This window comes from Scyliorhinus torazame, chromosome 4, assembly GCF_047496885.1.
Source record: "Scyliorhinus torazame isolate Kashiwa2021f chromosome 4, sScyTor2.1, whole genome shotgun sequence".
Lineage (NCBI taxonomy): Eukaryota > Metazoa > Chordata > Chondrichthyes > Carcharhiniformes > Scyliorhinidae > Scyliorhinus > Scyliorhinus torazame.
The window spans coordinates 34,059,406-34,067,541 of record NC_092710.1 but is presented as its reverse complement, the minus strand read 5'-3'; positions in this window follow the sequence as shown (position 1 = coordinate 34,067,541).

Here is an 8,136-nt window from a genome sequence, read left to right as displayed (position 1 = left end):
AATTTTCCACCATGATCACATTTCTGACTGGGGAATCTTGCTGTGCAATCAATATGCCTGCTGTCAGTGTGTACATGTTCAAGTAGAAAGAGAGAAAGAAATCCATCTTCAGAGACTCTGAACTTAATTTTGAAAGTGCCACCATTTTGGGGCTCTTCCTGTGCACAAGCTGCCAGCAGAATTCCCCAACTTAAAAACAAGGTGAGAGTGGAGAGTGACGGGCGAGTTAACAGAAAGCAGTTGGGGTTATCAAACTAACCGTTTTCATTCAATCCAAATTGTTTCATTATAAATTCTAATCTCAATAAATGACATCAGATGATTTCAGTGAAAAAATCCCATTGAACCTCCTTGTCTAATAAAACGATGTTGTTGCCGATGACCCTGTATTGATTGAGGAATAAGCTTGACATCTCACAGTGTGAATAAATCAAATTGAATCCAAATTTATAGAGCAGCTCATTGAAGAAATCTGTCTGTGAGCAACATGTAAAATATGAAGTGAAACTTTGCAATGAGCTTTGTTTTTGTGGCCAGGAATCTTCTCTTAAAGACCCATCAAACATTCCCAGGACAGGTACTGCACGGGGTTAGATAAAGAGTAATGCTCCCTCGACACTGTCACCATCAAACACTCCCAGGGCAGGTACAGCACGGGGTTAGATACAGAGTAAAGCTCCCTCTACACTGTCCCCATCAAACACTCCCAGGGCAGGTACAGCACAGGGTCAGATACAGAGTAAAGCTCCCTCTACACTGTCCCCAGCAAACACCCAGGACAGGTTCAGCATGGGGTTACAAAGGGAATAAATGTTCCTCTACAGTTTCCAAAACAGAAGCTGCCAGGATATTTACAGCAAGTAGAGGGAATGAGGCAATGTTTCCAAAGGAAGGGTTTTATTTTTAAAGAAGATAGGAAATTATCAACGTAACAGAACTTATCCCAAATGATGATTTCTCCAATATCCAAATCCAAAACGATGCCGAATTCATTCCCATCCCACTTTTCTGGATACTCTGAAATAGATAAACAGAGAGATAATTAGCAATAACAGACCACAAGGAATAGGAGCAGGATCTAATTGAGGGATTCAGGGGTGTTTATATATAGAATAACAGGTACCTGGGAGTGAGTTACAGACTGGAATCTAATCGAGGGGTTCACAATGGTTTATATATTGAATAACAGATACCCGGGAGTGAGTTACAGACTGGAATCTAATCAAGCTCTCTAGTCGTGCAAGACTCGCTCACTCTTGCACACACTCACAGTTAACAGATACACTGCAGTGCGATACAGTGTGCAATCTAATCGAGTGGATTTAACTCACGCTTACACACTCACTCACACAGTTGTACACAATCACTCACTAACACACTCACTAACTCACTCTTACACACCCTGACTCACACTCGCTCACCATTACACACTCACTCACACTCGTATTCCTACACCCTCACTCATTATTACACACTCACTTACTCTCACACACTCACTCAGTCTCTCACACACTCTCTCACACTTAAACACTCACTCACACCCCCCACTCACCTTTACACATTCAATCACACACACACTCACTCACTCTTATACATTCACTCACACACACTGCTACAAACTCGCACTCACACTCCCTCACACACTTAATCATTCACTCTTACACACACACTCACCCCCACTATAACACACACACACTCGCACACTCACTCTTTCTTACACACAAACTCGCTCACACACTCAAATTCACTTACACAATCACACACACTGGCTCGCTCACTCTTGCACACACTCACAGTTAACAGATACACTGCAGTGCGATACAGTGTGCAATCTAATCGAGTGGATTTAACTCACGCTTACACACTCACTCACACTCACTTACACACTGAAACTCACTCATTCCTATAGACTCACTCATTATTACACACTGATTCCACACTCACTCACTCTCACACACTCACTCAATCAGTCTCACACACACACATACTCACACACTCTTGCACAATCACTCACTAACATACTCTCACTCATTAACTCACTCTTACACACCCCGACTCACACTCACTCACCATTACACAATCACTCACTCACACTCACTTACACACTGAAACTCACTCATTACTACAGACTCACTCATTATTGCACGCTGATTCCATACTCAATCGGTCTCTCACACTCACGCTCTCACACTCACCCACACCCACTCACTCACCCACACCCACTCACTCACCCACACCCACTCACTCACCCACACCCACTCACTCACCCACACTCACTCACTCACCCACACCCACTCACTCACCCACACCCACTCACTCACTCACCCACACCCACTCACTCACTCACCCACACCCACTCACTCACTCACCCACACCCACTCACTCACTCACCCACACCCACTCACTCACTCTCACCCACACCCTCACTCTCACCCACACACTCACTCTCACCCACACCCACTCACTCACTCTCACCCACACCCGCTCACTCACTCTCACCCACACCCGCTCACTCACTCTCACCCACACCCACACCCGCTCACCCACACCCGCTCACCCACACCCGCTCACCCACACCCGCTCACCCACACCCGCTCACCCACACCCGCTCACCCACACTCCGCTCACCCACACTCCGCTCACCCACACTCCGCTCACCCACACTCCGCTCACCCACACTCCGCTCACCCACACTCCGCTCACCCACACTCCGCTCACCCACACTCCGCTCACCCACACTCCGCTCACCCACACTCCGCTCACCCACACTCCGCTCACCCACACTCCGCTCACCCACACTCCGCTCACCCACACTCCGCTCACCCACACTCCGCTCACCCACACTCCGCTCACCCACACTCCGCTCACCCACACTCCGCTCACCCACACTCCGCTCACCCACACTCCGCTCACCCACACTCCGCTCACCCACACTCCGCTCACCCACACTCCGCTCACCCACACTCCGCTCACCCACACTCCGCTCACCCACACTCCGCTCACCCACACTCCGCTCACCCACACTCCGCTCACCCACACTCCGCTCACCCACACTCCGCTCACCCACACTCCGCTCACCCACACTCCGCTCACCCACACTCCGCTCACCCACACTCCGCTCACCCACACTCCGCTCACCCACACTCCGCTCACCCACACTCCGCTCACCCACACTCCGCTCACCCACACTCCGCTCACCCACACTCCGCTCACCCACACTCCGCTCACCCACACTCCGCTCACCCACACTCCGCTCACCCACACTCCGCTCACCCACACTCCGCTCACCCACACTCCGCTCACCCACACTCCGCTCACCCACACTCCGCTCACCCACACTCCGCTCACCCACACTCCGCTCACCCACACTCCGCTCACCCACACTCCGCTCACCCACACTCCGCTCACCCACACTCCGCTCACCCACACTCCGCTCACCCACACTCCGCTCACCCACACTCCGCTCACCCACACTCCGCTCACCCACACTCCGCTCACCCACACTCCGCTCACCCACACTCCGCTCACCCACACTCCGCTCACCCACACTCCGCTCACCCACACTCCGCTCACCCACACTCCGCTCACCCACACTCCGCTCACCCACACTCCGCTCACCCACACTCCGCTCACCCACACTCCGCTCACCCACACCCGCTCACCCACACCCGCTCACCCACACCCGCTCACACACACCCGCTCACACACACCCGCTCACACACACCCGCTCACACACACCCGCTCACACACACCCGCTCACACACACCCACTCACACACACCCACTCACACACACCCACTCACACACACCCACTCACACACACCCACTCACACACACCCACTCACACACACCCACTCACACACACCCACTCACACACACCCACTCACACACACACAATCACTCACACACTATCACTCACACACTATCACTCACACACTATCACTCACACACTATCACTCACACACTATCACTCACACACTATCACTCACACACTATCACTCACACACTATCACTCAGTCTTAAACACACTCACACTCACTCTCACACACACACTGTCACTCTGACACACTGTCACTCTGACACACTGTCACTCTGACACACTGTCACTCCCACATGCTAACTCACACTCACTCTTACATAATCACTCACTCTCACCCCAACACAGTCAATCACATGCTCACTATTACATACAGATACACTCTTTCACTCTCAATAATCCACTCACTCATTCTTACACGCCAACTCTCTCTCACACACTCACACACACTCAAACTGACTTACACAATCACTCACTCTGACATACACACACAGACTCGCTCACTCTTACACACTCACCATTACACACTCACTCACATACTCATACACGCTAACTAATTCACACTTACACTCACTCACTTATACACTTACACTTACACAATCACTCACACTAACTCTTACATCCACACTCACTTTTACACACACTAACTCACCCAATCACACACTCACTCTTACACCCCGACTCTTACACACTCTCTCACTCACACTCACTCAGTCATACATACTCAGGCACACACATCCTCACACATGCACTCACACGCTCACTCACTCACACACACTCACTCAGGATCAGACTCACTCACACACAATTATTCACTCACACTCACTCACTCTTACACACGCACTCACTCTCGCTCACACACAGACTGACTCACTCATTCACACTAACTTACACACAATTACTCATTCACACTCACTCACACTCACTCATACATACTCAGACACTCACATCCTCACTCATACACTCACACATTCACTCACTCCTACACGCTCAATCACTCTCACTCAGACACAGACACACTCAGTTGTTCACACTCACTTACACACAATTCCTCACTCACATTCACGCTTGCACAATCCTCTTACACTCACACTTACACACTCACACTTACACAAACACTATCATTCTTACACACTGTCACACACACAATCTTACATACTCACACTCACTCACATCCTCACTCTCACACTATTACACACACATTCTTACATACACACACTTACACACACATACTCACTCACTTTTACACATTAACTCGCTCAGTCTTACACACACACCCACACTTGCAATCACTCACACTCACATACCCACTCACACACTAATCACTCACACACCAACCCGCTCACAACCACGCCCACAGACTCGCACATTCACATTCACTCACACGCTCACTCTTATACACTCAGTCACTCTTATTCAAACACACTCTTTACACACTTACACACACACACACTCATACTGACTCACTCTCACACACACTAGTTCTCACCAATTCTCACTCTTACACTCAATCACTGTATGACACACTCACATCCACACTGACTCTGACACACTCATTCACTGTTATACACACTCACTCGCACTTACACACTCACTCAGACACTGGGGACGCAGCGAGGGAGAGGGGGACGCAGCGAGGGAGAGGGGGACGCAGCGAGGGAGAGGGGGACGCAGCGAGGGAGAGGGGGACGCAGCGAGGGAGAGGGGGACGCAGCGAGGGAGAGGGGGACGCAGCGAGGGAGAGGGGGACGCAGCGAGGGAGAGGGGGACGCAGCGAGGGAGAGGGGGACGCAGCGAGGGAGAGGGGGACGCAGCGAGGGAGAGGGGGACGCAGCGAGGGAGAGGGGGACGCAGCGAGGGAGAGGGGGACGCAGCGAGGGAGAGGGGGACGCAGCGAGGGAGAGGGGGACGCAGCGAGAGAGAGGGGGACGCAGCGAGAGAGAGGGGGACGCAGCGAGAGAGAGGGGGACGCAGCGAGAGAGAGGGGGACGCAGCGAGAGAGAGGGGGACGCAGCGAGAGAGAGGGGGACGCAGCGAGAGAGAGGGGGACGCAGCGAGAGAGAGGGGGACGCAGCGAGAGAGAGGGGGACGCAGCGAGAGAGAGGGGGACGCAGCGAGAGAGAGGGGGACGCAGCGAGAGAGAGGGGGACGCAGCGAGAGAGAGGGGGACGCAGCGAGAGAGAGGGGGACGCAGCGAGAGAGAGGGGGACGCAGCGAGAGAGAGGGGGACGCAGCGAGAGAGAGGGGGACGCAGCGAGAGAGAGGGGGACGCAGCGAGAGAGAGGGGGACGCAGCGAGAGAGAGGGGGACGCAGCGAGAGAGAGGGGGACGCAGCGAGAGAGAGGGGGACGCAGCGAGAGAGAGGGGGACGCAGCGAGAGAGAGGGGGACGCAGCGAGAGAGAGGGGGACGCAGCGAGAGAGAGGGGGACGCAGCGAGAGAGAGGGGGACGCAGCGAGAGAGAGGGGGACGCAGCGAGAGAGAGGGGGACGCAGCGAGAGAGAGGGGGACGCAGCGAGAGAGAGGGGGACGCAGCGAGAGAGAGGGGGACGCAGCGAGAGAGAGGGGGACGCAGCGAGAGAGAGGGGGACGCAGCGAGAGAGAGGGGGACGCAGCGAGAGAGAGGGGTCAGAGAGGGACACAGCGAGAGAGAGTGGGACAGAGAGAGAGAGGTACACAGCGAGAGAGACATGGAGAGGGCCATACATAGAGGGAGAGGGACACAGAGAGAGTGACACAGAGAGAAAGAGGTACTCAGTAAAAGAGAGGGATAGAGTGAGATAGAAGGACACAGAGAGAGACAGGGACACAGAGGGAGAGAGGGATACAGAGATGGACAGAGAGAGGGGGCCACACAGAGCGAGGGACACACACAGAAAGAGGTACACAGCGGGTCAGGATGTGAGGTTTCGGGGACGTGAGTGGGTCAGGATGTGAGGGTTAGGGGACATGAGGATGTGATGGTGTGAGGGTGCCAGGACGTGAGGCAGTCAGGACATTGGGGTTATTAAACTGACCGTTTTCATTGAATCCAAATTGTTTCATTATAAATTCCAATCTCAGGAATTGACATCAGTGGATTTCAGTGAAAAATCCCATTGAACCTCCTTGTCTAATAAAATGATGTTGTTGCCGATGACCCTGTATTGATTCAGGAATAAGCTTAACATCTCAGTGAGAAAAAGTCAAATTGAATCTATATTTATAGAGCAGCTCATTGAAGAAATCTGTCTGTGAACAACAGGTAAAATATGAAGTGAAACTTTGCAATGAGCTTTGTTTGTCTGGCCAGGAATCTTCTCTTAAAATGGAGGCAGAAATGAAGTTGTGTTTAACTCACATTCTGTGATTTCTTGCTGGTTTTTACTCATTCTATGGAAAGCCTTTCTAAGGCGACAGACGAATAGTCATTCCAAACACGTCAGAAATTCAGAGGGAAACAAATGTTAAACCAAAGACAGAAATAAGGACAGGACAGAATCTGTTGTTGACTGCTGAATTAACATAACCATCGACAGGACAAGTGTCTTCCTTAGCAGACACAGGAACCACACCGAGGGGGACATTGCTGACAGAAAGTCGGGGGTGGGGTCTGCACACAGGTCACTGAGGAGATCTCAGTCCAAACTGTTTCCAATCATTTCCCAAATGTTTGACAACATTTGTGGCACTTCCAAAATTTAAGGTACTTTGCTGTCTGTATTCTGTGAATCCAGCTGTGAAATATCTTCACTTCAATGTCTTTTCCCCAACACTATCCCCATATCCCTTTATGTCAATGCGATTTAGAAATCAGTCAATTTCTGCTATAAACTTAGTCAATATCTTTCCATCTTTGAGAGTGGAGAAATCACCAGGAATGTGGGATTTGATCTCCAGGGTTAGGTTGGAGAAACAGGGCTCATTCAGGCCCTATTGAACCAATCTCTCCTCCTAGGACAGTCCGGCAACCTCCCTATCAGACGATTGACCCTCCGCTGCACTCTCTCTTTGACAACTATATCCTTTCTCAGTTAGGGAGACCGAAACTATACGCAATACTCCAGGTGTGGTCTCACCAAGGCCTTGTGTAACTGCAGGAAGACATCTCCACTTCTGAATTCAAATCCCTCTTGCAATGAAGGCCAACGTGTCATTGGCCTTCTTAACTGCTTGCTGCACCCCCCTCTCCTCTTTCAGTGACTGGTGTACAAGCTCCATTTGTACATCCACATTGCCCAACATATCATGTTTAAATACAACTCTTTCCTTCAGTTTTTGTTTGACACTAACTTGGACAACTGTCCGAATTGTCTCAGTGTTGTGCTCACATAAAATGGCC